At 39.8% G+C, this 12,830-nt stretch overlaps 1 pseudogene across 1 annotated transcript; it reads left to right on the forward strand.

Annotated features, from left to right (window-relative positions):
- The first annotated feature begins 1,182 nt into the window (after positions 1-1,182).
- On the forward strand, positions 1,183-8,678 carry LOC308552420 (ferritin light chain pseudogene; annotated as a pseudogene). Its single transcript has 2 exons — positions 1,183-1,275; positions 7,984-8,678. The product of its transcript is annotated as a ferritin light chain pseudogene (transcript).
- Positions 8,679-12,830: the final 4,152 nt, after the last annotated feature.

Consider the following 12,830-nt stretch of genomic DNA (forward strand, 5'->3'; position numbering starts at 1 on the left):
TTGGTTTAAAGGTCAGGAACAGTGACTCGGCTGGATATATCAGTAACTAGTTGTTGAGGCCGTGGTTTTAGATACAATTGTCCTGGGAGAATTTGAAGCTTGAGGAATAAGCAGGAGCAAGGAAAAAAATCCCAAGAAATTCCACATTTTAAGATGCCAAGGAGCCTACAATGGCAATAGGAGATCAAGAAGAAATAATCACAGAGATAGGAATATAATTGGAACCATGTGCCATTACAGAAGATGGGAGCAGAAAGAGTGCGCGTCTAGTTAGATAGGGGTGAAAAAACATCGATTTTATGTAGAAAATAGGAGATCACCTGTTAGAAACACCTGAGTAGGGTGGTGGTGGAAGCTAGATTGGCATGATTGGACCAGTGATTAATTAAAGGAGATAGTGTAAATATTGGATGTGAAGTCTTTGAAAACACTGTATCTACTCTAAAGAGTTATGCAAATATATAGCAGACTTTTATCAATGTACAATCTTAGGCAGTCTCTGAACTTGGAACTATCCTTTGAAATAATGAATCTATATTTAATTTGCATGTCTCAATGATAATAGAATCATAGATAATAGAACCAATAGATTCATAACAGAATCTACAACAATCTCTTATCCTCAACACAAATCTCCACAAGTCTACCCATCCTCTGTAGGAAACTCATTACCTTGAAATTACTCTTGTACATTTACTAAAAAATTCCAGTTAGTAGAGGCCCTATCAGGAATTTCTGTTTGTATGTCCTGAGGCCCCTATCCAGCCCTGGACAGTTTATAGACCTTCATATCTTACCTGCAGGAAGACAGACACTTTTGGCCTCTGTCACCAGCTACACTGTTCCCTGGGGTCTTCCCATTATCTCTGCCCCTGAGTTTGAAGAGTAAGAAACTGTATCTTTGTCTCTCCTTTACTTACTCTTTTCAAAGGTAATCACATAGCCCCTTTGTGATTCCAAGGCTCTGGGAATCTTTCTACTAATGACTACAGAGAAATAAACAAGATTTTAAAAAACAACAACAAAAAACATGGGAAATTTTCAAAGATTCAGAAGTCCTGGAGTTAAGATCTTTGGTTCATCATGAGTGAGGTGTTAAGTGGGCCTTATCTCTTTATGCTTATGTCAGAGCTCATGAAGTCATCTTTTTCATATCCTCCCCTCCCCTAATTCCATGTCCTCATGTTCTTCATGACTTCTCTGTCAGGAGGGCTAGAAGGTGACATCAAGTCAGACCAAGATGCCTTTTATTGTAATGCCTCTGAGAAGCCCCAGGTAAGTGATCCCTATTCCACTGGCCTCAGCCCTGGAAGAAATGATCACCTTTGTGTTTTCCACATGGAGCTGAAATGCAAATCTTAATTCTAAAATACAAATATTTTCCATCCTTTCCAGTTCAGGTCTCATTTGTTAATTTAAAATTCTTGTTTATGTTCTTCTGTAAGTCGCTGATTTAAATATAAACTAGAGCCGGGCCAAGGAAAGAGGCCTGAGGCATGAAAGTGGACACCATCTTCCATATTGCAATCAATCCACTAGCTAATGTTCTTTAGAAAGTCACTCAAACGTTATAGACCCATTTAACTGTTGTATAATTCAGTTTCCATTATATCACTGTGTTCATGAAGTAGTATGAGAAATGCCTTGCTGAAATTCAGATATACTCTGATGAGAGAGGATGGTGTGATGATTACAGGCATGGGATCTGGATCCAGATATATTGGTTTTGAATCCTAGCTCTTCAATTTATTAGTTCTGAGACCATGGGCAGGTTACATAAACCCTACATGCCTCAAATTTCTTATCTACAAAATGAGGACAATATTAATATCTCATAGGATTTTCATGAGGATTAGAGAAAATAACCCACATAGAGCAATTAACAGTGCCTAATCGATAGCAAGTATCCAATAAATGTTAGCTTTTTAAAATGCGAAATGGTTGCTATCAACTGGGGCAGGGAGAGAATTTTGAATAATCAGAATCTTCATGCAGGATAGGAAATATGCTTTGGGAAAATGCTCCAGTTGATTCTAACACACCACTTTTGCATCTTGGTTAAGAATCAGCAGTATTCAGCTGTGCTATCATGTGTCCCATAAAGAAGTTTTGATGTTTCTATTAACTACAGACCACATATACTACAGTGGCCCCATAAGATTATAATGGATTATGACCAAAATGTTGTTTGCAATGTTGGAACAAAAGGTTGGACCTGATTATAATGTTGAATTTATTGCTAGCTCTGGCTGGTTTAAATAGCCAAGGAGGCCTAATCAGCTTGGCTCAGTGGTTGAACATCAACCTATGAACCAGGAGGTTGCAGTTTGATTTCTGGTCAGTGCACATGCCCAGTTTGCTGCTGGATCCCCATTGTGGGGCGTGCAGGAGGCAACTGATCAATGATTCTCTCATCATTGATGTTTCTATCTCTATCTCTCTCTCCTTCTCCCTTCCTCTCTCTGAAATCAATTAAAAAATCATATTTAAAAATTAAAAAAATATAACCAAGGAGGCTCAGCATGCTGTTCACCTGCTGTGCACCCCGAGGCTAAGACCAGGAGTTGGTGAGAGCCAGGGGAAAGGGATGGAAAGAAGAGGGGCCCAGGAGCCTTCCCCTGACTGCACACACACACGCCCATGCACTTGTGTGCACACACTCACCTCACTTCCATCCGTTTCTCTTTTTCTTTCTTCCCAGTACTGCTCCATCTTCCTTCCTTCCACCCATCCTTCTCCCCCTCTCTCCCTTTTATTATTTCTCATCTCAAGCTTCACCTCTGAGTCTCCTTTGGTCTCTGCTCTCCCTTTCTCCCCCATTCTCTTCCTTCCCTTTCTTTCTTCCTCCCTCCCTCCTCCTGACTTCTACTCTCCCTCTAAGGGCACCTCCCTCCCCCCAATGTGCACACACACACTTTATCTTTCATACCATATTTTTACTGTACCTTTTTTTATGTTTAAATACACAAATACTTACCATAGTGTTACATTTCCTACAGTATTCATGCTGTACATAGCATGTTGTACATATTTGTAGCCTAGGAGCAATAGGCTATACCATGTAGCCTAGGTATGTAATAGGCTATACCATCTAGGTTTGTGTAGTGCACTCTATGATGTTTACACAGTAACAAAAATCACCTAAGAATTCATTTCTTAGAATATATCCCCATTGTTAAGTGACTCATGGCTGACTATATTGTCATTAAAAATAAAAAGAAATCTGACTTAATCTGTTATGGGCTGAATGCTATCCCTCCAAATTCATTTGTTGAAGTCTAACCCCAGTGCCTTATAATGTGACTGTTTTAGGAGATATGATCTTTAAAGAGGTGATTAAGTTAAAATGAAATCAGTAAGCTAGGCCCTAATCCAATATGATTGTTACTCTTAGAAGTGGAAATTTGGAGACAGGTTTAAAGGGAGGATCATATGAAGACAGGAAAAGGATGGCTATATAAAGCCAAGGAGACAGGCCTCAGAAGAAACCAACCATGGCAACACCTTGATCTCAGTCTTCTTGTCTCCAGAATTTGAGAAAATAAATTTATAGTATGTCACCCAGTCTATGGTACTTTTATGGCAGCCCTAGCAAACTAATACATAATCTGATTTATTCCACTCTATGACCAGGGGATTTCCAAGCTATTCTTTGTCAATTCTGTCTACAGTTGTGGCTAGAATCAATAACTCAGTTTATGGCATGTGGTTTGCAAGACCTATTTTCTTTACCCGTTTAAAGATTAGATGTGTACATATATACCCAACCTTTGGGTATGTACATATATAGCCTTTCAGCACCTCCCCTGTCTACCACAATTCACTAACACAAGCTCTTTTTGTATCCCAGATATAATCTATGTGGGTAATGAGATTCAAACTCATTTAGAGTAATTAGATACTCCGTTTATCACATAACCAATCTCAGGCTTCAGTTGCCTCTTCACAAGTGTTTTTCCTCTTTGCAGCCCGTCATGTTGACAAAGATGATAAAAGAAAATTAGAATGTGGACAAGTTCATCTTCTCTCTCACATCATTCACAAGCAGTGAGATGTATGAATTTTTTTTTTTTTTACTTTTTAAATTTATCTTTATTGTTGAGAGTATTACAGGTATCCCATTTCCCCCCAATTGACCCCCTCCATTTCCCTCCCACCCCCTTCCCAGGCCTTCACCCCGTTATTAACTGTGTCCATAGGTTATGTATATAACTTCTTTGGTTAATCTCTTCCCACTCTCCACCCCCTTCCCTCTTTCCTCTGAAATATGATCATCTGTTGCATGCGTCAATGTCCCTGGGTCTATTTAGTTCATCAGATTCTTTTGTTCATTAGCTTCTTCTTAAAGAAGACCCTTCAACTTTTCCTGAAGTGCTGGTCTGGTGGTGATGAACTCCTTTAACTTTTCCTTGTCTGAGAAGCTCTTTATCTGACCTTCAATTCTAAATGATAGCTTTGCTGGGTAGAGCAATCTTGGTTGTAGTTCCATGTTTTCCATCACTTTGAATATTTCTTGCCACTCCCTTCTGGCCTGCAAAGTTTCTGTTGAGAAATCAGCTGACAGTCGTATGGGTGCTCCCTTGTAGGTAACTAACTGCTTTTCTCTTGCTGCTTTTAAGATTCTCTCTTTGTCTTTAACCTTTGGCGTTTTAATGTTGGGCCTCTTGAAGTTGTCCCAGAGGCTCCTTATGCTATTTTCATATTTCTGGATTCTTTTTTCTTTTTGCTCTTCTGGTTGGGTGTTTTTTGTTTCCTCATGTTCCAAATTGCTGATTTGATTCTCAGCGTCCTCTACTCTACTGTTGATTCCATGTAAATTATTCTTCATTTCAATTCCTGTAGCCTGCATTTCAAATTGGTACTTTATTATGTTATGGATTTTCTCAGTTATTTCCCTAACAGCCTGCTTAAACATCCTTATAACCATTATTCTGAACTCTCTATCTGTTAGCTTGCTTGGATCTATTTCATTTAGTTCCTCTTCTAAAGATTTCTCCTGTTCTTTCCTTTGTGACATGTTTCTTTGCCTCCACATTTTGGCTGCTTCCAGGCGTTTGTTTCTATGTATTAGGTAGAGCTGCTATGTCTCCTGGAATTGGTAGAGTGGCTTTGTGTAGTAGGTGTTCTGTAGGGTCCAGTGGCTCAGCCTCCCCAGTCACCTGAGCTGGGCCTTCTAGGTGCTCCCCTGTGTGTGCTGTGTGCACTGTCCTGTTGCAGTTGAGCCTTGGTTGCTGTTGGCGTCCCTGGGAGGAACTGACCCCCAGGCCAATCAGTTGTGAGGACCAACTGCAACTACAGCCAAAGAGCTGCTGTGCTGGAGACACCCTTATGGATCAGGATTTACTTTAGTGGAGCTTTGGTGTTCATCAAGTGTGTCCCTTGAGTGTCACTCGTGGATGTGGTAGGGCTGTAATCCAGCATAGGCGAGTCTGGTCACCAGGCGCACTGTCTCGGGCCTCCCGGGAGGTGCAAAGTGAGCCTGTGCCAGTGCCTTGCCCAGGGCCACCCAGCATGAGCTACACAGCAAACCGTAGTTGGCTGCAACCTGTGCTGGGCTTGGAGGTGCCCAGGAGAGGCCAAGCTATGAGCCAGTGCAGGCTGCCGCTAGTGCCAGGCCTGGGGCCGCTTATCAAGCCGTATGGGGCAGCTGCTGCTTGTTTGAGAGATTTTAGGAAAGTCCTAAGCATGAGGCTCGAGAGGCCACTTGCAGAGAAAAGTCCCTGGAAATGGCCTGGATGAGCTGCAGGTGGGGAGGGGCGGGGCCTCCGGGAGTCACGGGGCGGGGCCAAAGGTGCGAGTCAGGTGCTGGCGATTCAAATATGGCGCCTGCCTGCTGGTTGTGTTCGGGGAGGGCTCAACAAAGGAGCCATGGCCTCCGCCAGCTCTTCGGCCTGGGAGGAAGCTGCCCCTCCACCTGTCACCCGGATTTCAGGCAGGTTAGTCCCTCTCCAAGTGTCCCAGGTCCTTTCAGGCTGCTGCCCGGCGCTGGGCTCAGAGGGAGCGCCTCCGAGTGAGTCCGTGCGTGGTCCTTTAAGAGAAGCTGCTGGGGTTCCCGCAGCCTCCGCGACCCTCAGCCACAGTCCCCGCTGGTTTCTCAGCCCAAAGTTGTGGGGACGTCTCTTCCTGGCCTGGAGCCCTGGGCTGAGGGCCTGCTGTGGGGCTGGGACCCCTCCCTCCTCCCTCCTCCCTCCTCCCTCCTCCCTCCTCCCTCCTCCCTCCTCCCTCCTCCCTCCTCCCCTCCTCCCTCCTCCATCCTCCGGGAAACCCCCACCGCCGAGATTCCCTCCCGGGTTTCCACCGTGGCACCGGGTGTGGGCCCTCGGCCGCGTCTCCGCCCCTCCTACCGTTCTCGGTGCTTCTTCAGCTCCCTGGCTGTGGGGCTTCTGTTCAGCCAGACTTCAGGAGGCTCTGAGTGATGGTGGTTCTGTATTTTAGTTGTAATTTTGATGTGGTTGTGGGAGGTGGCAGATGTAGCTGTTACCTATGCCACCATCTTGTTTCTCTCTCCAGTATAAAATTTTTGTTCTGAATATATTTACTTTGGTAATCTTTTGAATTTTTGTTAGCTTTATCTTAATTTGGGCTTTATTCTGGCTATTCTATTATAACAGTTTGAAGGCACGTTTCTGTATTTTTCTGGACTGTTTGTCTCTACTGCTATATTTTGCATGATGGAAACATTGAACTCAGAATCAAAACATTAGAGTACCAACTATTGCTTGTAACCTGGGTCAAGTTGCTTAATCTAAGTTTCTTTCTTTTTCTTAACTTTTTAAAAAATATATGTTTATTGATTTTAAAGCAAGGAAGGAAGACGGAGAGAGATAGAAACATCAACGATGAGAGTCATTGAGTAGCTCCCTCCTCTACGCCCCCTACTGGGGATCAAGCTGGAAACCTGGGCATGTGCCCTGACCAGAAATTGAGCAGTGACCTCCTGTTTCATAGGTTGATGCTCAACCACTGAGCCATGCCAGCCTGGCTAATCTAAGTTTCTTTGTCTGTAAAACATGGCTAAAAATATTCCATCTTATAAGGGAAGCCATTATAGAATTATGATTAAGTTATATAATATATTAAAAACACACTTTGTAAATTATATATTCAGATATATACAAAACTTTCTTATTATTATTACTTATTAGACATATCCTTTCAGTCCTGAGTTCAAGAGATATTTATGAAATCATATCAGTCTCTAATTTACTTATTTTTCATTTTCCTTTTTTTAAACAAATTTATTTTACAAAATTCAAAACATATAAAAGAGTAGATAGTGAAAAGTCTCTCTCCTCTTTCTCAGTCTCCCAGTACTCAGTGCCCCTCTTTGGGAAAAACCAATATTTCTTATGGATACTTCCAGAAAGATTCTATGTATCTATGTATATTCATAAATATCCTTTCTCCTTTCCCCTCCTTTTTACTCAGATAATAACATCATATGAGTTCCTTCCTATATCATCATCTTTTCTTCCTTATACTGCCACAATTTCTTTGCTGGGAATTTTCTCTCCTCATTGAATCATATCTCAATCTACATTCTCTGATTGGAGATCAGAAGTTTCTTTTTCTTTCAATTTTAAAAACTGTATAATAGTCTGTAGTGCACACCTATCTTTGCATAGTATGGTAACAAGCAGCTTTCCCCTGTAATCTTCAGTAGAAGAAGAAAAGGAGTCACCAAATCACCATCTTTGGGAGCAAGAAACATCTTTTGGTTCTTGCAGACCAAATATAATATCTAATTTTGTACAGAGGTTATGTTTTAATGTTTTCATGAAAGGCATGGCACAGTAGAAAGAGGGCCTACTTTCAAGTCAGCCAGACCTAAGACCTAGCTCTGCAGCTTTTAAACTATTTGACTCTGGCCAAGTTCCTGAACCTCACCCCACCATGTCTCTCTATTTCTACATTGAAAAGTGGAACTAATAAATAATTACCTCAAGGGAGTACCCTCGGCAAATCTGTCTCTGGCTTCAACAGTGTTTTGATCGAATAGCCCCCTGGACACCCCTTCTCCTTGCCTCCAATCACCTTCCAACCTCTTTTTCAGTTGCTACCTTTGGAACCATTTCAGCCATCCTCAGTCTTAGTCTTAGAGACCAGCCAGAACCATTTTTTGAGCTTAACTCTTTACCACCAAGCAACCATGATCTGCCAAATAATGAGAGTTTACAAAAATGTAATTATTCCACTAAGGTGGAGGCTGCCATCAACCTGCATCTGTGGGCCTCCTACACCTACCTCTTTCTGGAATTCTATTTCAACCACAAGGATGTGGCTCTGAAGGGTGTGGGCCACTTCTTCCATGAGTTGGCCAAGGAGAAGCTCGAGGGTGACAAGCATCACTTGAAGATGCAGAACCAGTGTGGTTGCCATGCCCTCTTCCAGGACATGCAGAAGCCTTCCCAAGATGAGTGGGGTAAAACTCGGGACTCCATGGAAGCTGCCATGGTCATGGAGAAAAATGTAAGTCAGGCCCTTTTGGATCTGCATGCCCTGGGTTCTACTCGAACAGACCCTCATCTCTGTCACATTCTGGAGAACCACTTCCTGGAGGAGAAGGTGAAATTTACCAAGAAGATGGGCAACCATCTGACTCACCTCCATTGGCTGGCTAGCCCCCAGCTGGGTTGGGCAAGCATCTCTTTGGAAGGCTCACTTTTAAGTATGACTAGGAGCCTTTGGAGCCCAGAGGCCTTTGAGGGCCCCTCTGCATCCCTCTGGTGTCTGGCTTCTGCCTGAGCCTCTCCCTGCAACCACTACGTATTTTTTAACCACCCTAGATCCTTCTCCCATGCCTTGGACAAAATGAAATCAAGAAATACTTTTGCATAAAGATAACAATAATAATAACCTCAAGGATTATATATGTAGTGCCAGGTAGATCACACTTGCTTCATAAATATTGATCCTCCCTGTTCTAATACTATATTATATGTATTACATTATTTTCTTACTCTTTTATAATTTTCATTGAGAAAATTCCAAATCATAGTCAATAAATATTTCCTGCTTATCTACTATTTAGGGAACTAAGGTAGATGTTAAAGATACAAAGAAGGAAAGATATAACCTCACCCCTTTTCTGCAAGGGAATTATAATCTAATTGGGGAGATAAAACATATCCAAAAAAACAATAAGTGGCAGAACATGACCATGATTAGACTAGGATCAAATAATTTAATGTAAAAATAGAAAGAAAAGACTTCACATGAAGGAATAAGAGATGCAACCATGTTAAATACAAAATGCTATATTACAATATTTAGTGCTGTTATTCTGAAATTATGAGTAGCTCAATATTTAGGAGACAAGGTGATGAATAGAAAATCCATGCAATGAAAACAACAATTTTTATTCTATTTTTTTTTAAATAAGGAGAATGCTCTAAAATCTTGTCATGCTGAAACAAAATTAATTCCCTTTCAACAAGAAACTATTCCATTTTATTCTATTATATGGAATGTAAGAAAGTTGCTAAGATACAGGTTAAATTTGAAGACTTTGTTCCGTCTCATTTGAATTCAATGTAGTAAATACAAGACATAATTAGACTAACAGTCAATAGCAACTCATTTCTTGTTGACATAGTTACATTTCTGTAAACTCTCATTATTGAAGTTATTTGTCCAGAGTCTTTTAAAAAAACAACAACAAAATCCCAGGTCATGACTAAGACAGTACTTACTAAAACGAGAACCAAATAAAACCGCCTTGATCGCATTCATGAGGTAATTCAATTGAACTATACTACATAAAACCTGGAATACAATAGGTCAAACTTCTGAATGTAGAGAGATAATCAGGGTAGAGAATTTATTGTGGGGGCGATTAACAATTACATCAGAGAAATAATGATCTGTCCTTTAATTACTTTCCTTTGTAGTGAGCTTAGATCAATATCAACTGTTTGTTTTATTTAAGCTGCTTTATTTTTCTTTTTTTAAAGAAGACATTGCGTGACTCTGCAAGTACAAGAACTAAGAGAAACTCATAAGTATTTGGCAGGTAAGGTAGAAAGCATGAAAAAGGTACATACATTTGGTCCCTGCAAAGAAAGGCTTGTGCTGTGGCAAACACTTAACTAGCCATGCAGAATAAGAGACAGAATAAGATGATTGTCTTTTGTTTAATTTTCACTGAAGTATAGTAAAAACATGATCATTTTCTGAGTGTCCCTTTGGAGCTATACGGTGGATTAGCCTAATTAGTTGCCACTTTTAATCTTTGTCTGGGTTCTCATTGTTAGTGCCAAGTGTTACTGCTATTATTGTTTTATTTTTTGCCAAGGAAAATAAGGAAATGATTATTAGCTTTTTAAAAACAAAGGATACTCCAAAAGCAAACCCAAAGTTTCTATCCCATGCCAAGTTGGAAAGAACATATGGATGCGAAAGAAAACATTCTTTGAGGGTGGCCTGTGTTGAGGGTACATCTTCTGATCTGCTAGGGCCATTGCACCTGGTTCCCAACACTGATGCCATAGACAAATAAAACCACATACTTCATTTGGGTGTGGCATCATGCTGAGGAGAAGGCTCCTTTAAATTCAAGTCCCTTGAGTGGGCAAATTAATACATGGCTTGAAAGGCAACCCAAGAATGGTCTAGTTGTTCATTCATTCTAATGCTATGATGGACATAATTTCTCCTTGGGATGGCAGAAAAAGTGTCACAGACATTCTTTAAAGAACTGTTTCTCTGCACTGGGAAGCCACTTTGACACTGATGTGGTGAAATAGCTTCCAAAAGAGTTATGCTGCCACATTGCTAGGTCATGGTATCCTGCCTCATCCCAGCCAATGATAAATTTACACGGGATTTCTCTTGTGATTTTGTGACCTCCCATTTTTCAACCCATTGGTGGGTAGCATAGTAAAGAATTCAGAACATGGGGCTCTGGGGGAAAACGGTTAAGGGTTGAGTCCTGACTTTGCTATTTATTGGCCTGTGACTTAACCACTCTGTGTTTCAGTTCCCTCATCACTGCCTTTCTCATTATGTTATGTTATGCAGTAAAGGTAGTAAAGTACCAGCTGGCACATAGTAAGCACTCAGGAAATGTAGGCATTATTGTTATTGGTATACAGTAAATACTAGGAAATCATATTTCACTTAAATCCTCAGAGAATGAGGTATTTTGTAAATGATGAAGAATTAAATGGAAATTTCTTTTTGTCAAAAGTCTTGTAACTCTTATTCCAATTCTTATAGAAATGTACTTATGACATTTCCTTACTAGTATAGTAAAGATAACGTAATCTCTAATGATAATTTTGCAGTCTCAGGACATCCTTCTGGACATGAATGGTCATTATAAAGAACTGAAAAAGTTCTAGGAATTAATGTACATTGACCCAAGTAATGCCCTTGAAGAATTTTTTAAAATTTTATTATATATGTTATGTGAGTTTTCCCCATACAGTTTGCTTTTCAAAGCAGAAAACAAGACACAAATCCAAGTTCATGGTTCCAGTTAGCTGGTTATAGATCATTTAAATTTCACTATTCTCGAATTGTTCACACTTTCTTGCGTATTTACATCCTTTGAATATAGGCTTTTAGATAAATTCCTCAAACACTGACATTTAAGTTGTTTTTGTTTGAGTGTAAATTGCTATATATAAGATAGATGCTTATAAGGCACAGCAAAAGTATGCATATTTAGAAGTTTAAATACCTAAAAAAATTTTTTCAACCAAAAACTAGGTGACATTATAAGAAAGATATCATTATAGAGCCATAGGAAATTTAAAATTATAAGAGAGCACTACACTATCTACAATTCTTTGCTAATCTATTTGAAAAACTTGATGAAATATATGATTTTTCTAGCAAATATATAAATGTAAAAAATGAAAACAGGGAGAATTTAAAAAGACAATAACAAAGGAACAAATAACAACAAAAGAAATAAACAAAGTTGTCAAAGAATTGTTCTTTTTCCTGCATCTTCTCATGGGTCTTATGATAAATTTCTGGACAATCTTTTTAGAATAAATTATGTTTATGCTAATAAAGCTATTACAGAACTCATATAACTATGGACATGGTAGTTCATTATATGTGGCTAGCATAATCTACTAAAACTTGACAAAGATAGCAAGCAAAAGTAAGTTAATAAGATACAAAGTCATAAATAAAAATGCATCAGGGCATTAAAAATAGCATTAATTGCCTGGCTTATGTGCTTCAGTGGATTGAGCATTGTCCCGTGCACCAGGAAGTCACCTGTTTGATTACCCGTCAGGGCACCTGCCTGGTTGTGGGCTGGATCCCCAGGAAAGGGTGTGCAGGAGGCAGCCGATGGATGTTTCTCTCTCAATGTCAATGTCTTTCCCTCTTCCTTCCTCTCTCCCTAAAAATCAATAAAACATTTTTAAAAGTAGCATTTATTTTAGGAATACAGTAATAATTCAACATTAGGAAATAATGATTCAATATAATTGAAGAGTTGCAGTTATACCTAAGAACAAAGATCAGAGACACAAAGAGTACTTCTAGCAGATGAATCTCATACCTATTTAAACCTTAGACATCAAATAAGACACAAAAGATTAACTGAACACTCCTTTTTTATATACAAGTCTTTTTTTTTTTCATGACTTTTGGGACTTCTTAAAAGATTGGGGAGCCTGCTGCTCTTCAGCTTTGTTTCAGGAGTGCTATTATTTAACAAATCCTTTCACAGGTGTCAGCAATGTTGAAATAAGCCCTTCAGACTCAACAGTTTTCCAGTTTGTACCTTAGATGGAGAAGAGAAGGACTGTTCATTAAAGTTCTGTTGGTTCTGTTGGTTTTACTATGAGGTTACAGAAGCAATCATT

The sequence above is a fragment of the Miniopterus schreibersii genome (genome assembly GCF_964146895.1).
Source record: "Miniopterus schreibersii genome assembly, chromosome: 2".
Classification (NCBI taxonomy): domain Eukaryota; kingdom Metazoa; phylum Chordata; class Mammalia; order Chiroptera; family Miniopteridae; genus Miniopterus; species Miniopterus schreibersii.